Source organism: Chrysochloris asiatica, unplaced genomic scaffold (assembly GCF_000296735.1).
Source record: "Chrysochloris asiatica unplaced genomic scaffold, ChrAsi1.0 scaffold00128, whole genome shotgun sequence".
Lineage (NCBI taxonomy): Eukaryota > Metazoa > Chordata > Mammalia > Afrosoricida > Chrysochloridae > Chrysochloris > Chrysochloris asiatica.
This window is the reverse complement of record NW_006408646.1, coordinates 6,930,193-6,932,733: the sequence shown is the minus strand read 5'-3', so window position 1 is coordinate 6,932,733 and position 2,541 is coordinate 6,930,193. Positions and strand designations below refer to the sequence as shown.

At 37.0% G+C, this 2,541-nt stretch overlaps 1 pseudogene; it reads right to left on the bottom strand.

Annotated features, from left to right (window-relative positions):
- The window catches only part of LOC102831006, a 93,955-nt pseudogene extending 91,827 nt beyond the window's left edge, over positions 1–2,128 (bottom strand).
- Positions 2,129–2,541: the final 413 nt, after the last annotated feature.

The window sequence follows — 2,541 nt, the reverse complement described above, 5'->3', positions numbered from 1 at the left end:
CTTAGTCCTCAAGCTGACATTTTTGCTCTTCAACACTTTAAAAAGGTCTTGTGCAGCAGATTTTCCCATTGCAATACGTTGTTTGATTTCTTGACTGCTGCTTCCATGAATGTTGATAGTTAATCCAAGAAGAATGAAGTCCTTGACAACTGCAATCTTTTCTCCATTGATAAGAATGTTGATTACTTGGAGGTTAGTAATCATGTGTGGTCACTTCAAAATGGAAAGAGCAAAGACTCATATAGAAGAATGTAAGTTGCAATGGAACAACTCAGGTAAATCTTTCATTTGAGGCAACTGGCATCTCTTTCATATGCTTACAGAATTCTTCTTTTTATATAAAATACTGGAGTCCTGATGTGGCACTGTAGGATAAGCATGTGACTGCTAACCACAAGGTCATCAGTCAAATGCACCAGCCGCCCCTCGGAAACTGTACACAGGGTCACTATGAGTCAGAACAACTTAACAACAACATATAAAATATGAGTTGAGCACTTAAGAAAGAGTTTGACTAGAGGTCTCCACCTATCCTCGTTATAGTAAAGATGTTAAGCATCATTAGGTATAGTATAACATCATTAGGAAAGAGTCCAATGTTCTGCATGTTGTTGTTGTTGTCAGTTCTGACTCATACTGACCGTGTATAGGGTTTCCAAGGAGCAGCTCATGGGTTTGAACTGCCAATCTTATATTTAGCATTCTAGTGCTTATCCTACAGTGCCATACCAGGATTCAAATGTTCTGCATAAGTATATACAGTTTATGGAGCAATAGAACATTGACTTTCTTAACATCTTCATTGTTTGTCCCATTTTTGAAGCTTGTGTTCTTGAAATAACTTTAGAGAAAACCAGGATATTTTTCAATAGTATATAATTTTGATGGCATCCTGGTGTGCTCTGTAGGGTAAGCACTGATTGCTAACCACAAAATTAGTGTTTCAAACCCACCTTGGAAACTCAACAGCACTTGACAACAACAAACATAATATTGATGATATATTCCAAAAAGAACAAACATTTTGACTATAAGATCAAAAATATATAAATATCAAAGCATTCCTGAAATAATTTTTAAAATGTAAATGAGTGGAATGCTTGTACTTTTCCCAACACATACACAAAGGCTATAGTAGTAGCAAGTTCTCCTAAATCACATAATTACAAATAACCAAACAGTATAATAGTGAGAACAATGGATTTGGAATCAGGAGACCTAATGTCTAATATTGACACTGCTGCTAACTAGCTGAATGACCTCCCTTGTTCGGGTCATTGATACACTCTAGGTCAGTTGGCTCATTTGTGAGATAATCTTACAAACATTTCAACACCTCTCGAACTAATCAATCACCAGCTCTGGGCCTTTCTACCAACTGGTTATGTCTCAAAGGCATCTCCTTATCATTTCTTGCATGGATTATCACAGTGTCTAATTATTCTTCCTACTTTCTCCTGTTCACACTGTTAACCATTCTTCATACCATTACCCAACTAATATTCCTAATAGGAAAATTTGCACATGTCGCTTCCTTGTTTACAATTCTTTTATTATCTCCATTAAACTTGAGCATGGTGCTTATAGCATGCCTTTCATGACCAATCCTGCCCTCCCATCCACCTGCATTTGCAGTTGTTGTTGCTAAGTGCCGTCTAGTCAGTTCTCACTCATAGCGACCCTGTATAGGGTTTCCAAGGAGCTGCTGATGGGTTTGAACTGCAGTTTTTTTTCATTCATGTGCATTTGCATATGGTGCTCACTTTGCTTGGTTGTTCTTAAGTGTCATCGAGTTGGTTCTGACTCATAGCCATCCTGTATGGGGTTTCTGAGGAATGGCTGATGGATTTGAACTGTCGACTTTGTGACTCAAACTGACCTTGTGGTCCAGCATATTATCCTGCAGCACCACACCAAGACTCACTTTGCTTAGAATGTACTTACCCAACATTTTCTGACTCTCCTGAATTCAATCCTTAATTCCTAGTTCATGTGTCACTTCTTCAAGGAAAATTTCTCTGATAAGTTCCACACCTTACCTCTCAGGATAATTAATGGTTTGTTCCTCATTAGGACTCTCCACAATACCTAGTTTGGGGCCCAGTGACAGTATGTACTCAATAAACATTTGTTGAATTAATTCAGGAATGAATTTATTAGACTAAATTAGCTTTCAATGCTTAAAAAGTTTTCATTTCTCTCCAAAGTTGTCTTCACCAATTAGGTTCCCATTTGAGTAATTTCCAGGGAAGACAATATATTTGCACAGTGCCTTACATGTAGTAAACACTCAATACTGAAAGAAGAGAAAAAATATCCTAAGTAAGCGAACTGTTGAGTTTGGCTCGGAATGTCTTTGGAAGCAGTGTGAATTCATAAAGTAAACATTTATTAAGTTAATATATTCATCATATCCATTTTCAATTTTAAACGAACTTAAAGCTTTATGACCCTAATGTAACCAGTTTGAACAGAGGGTTGCTACAGTGAAGGTTTATAATCATTGTAGCTCATGGGATCCTTCAGTTTACATCAGTAAAA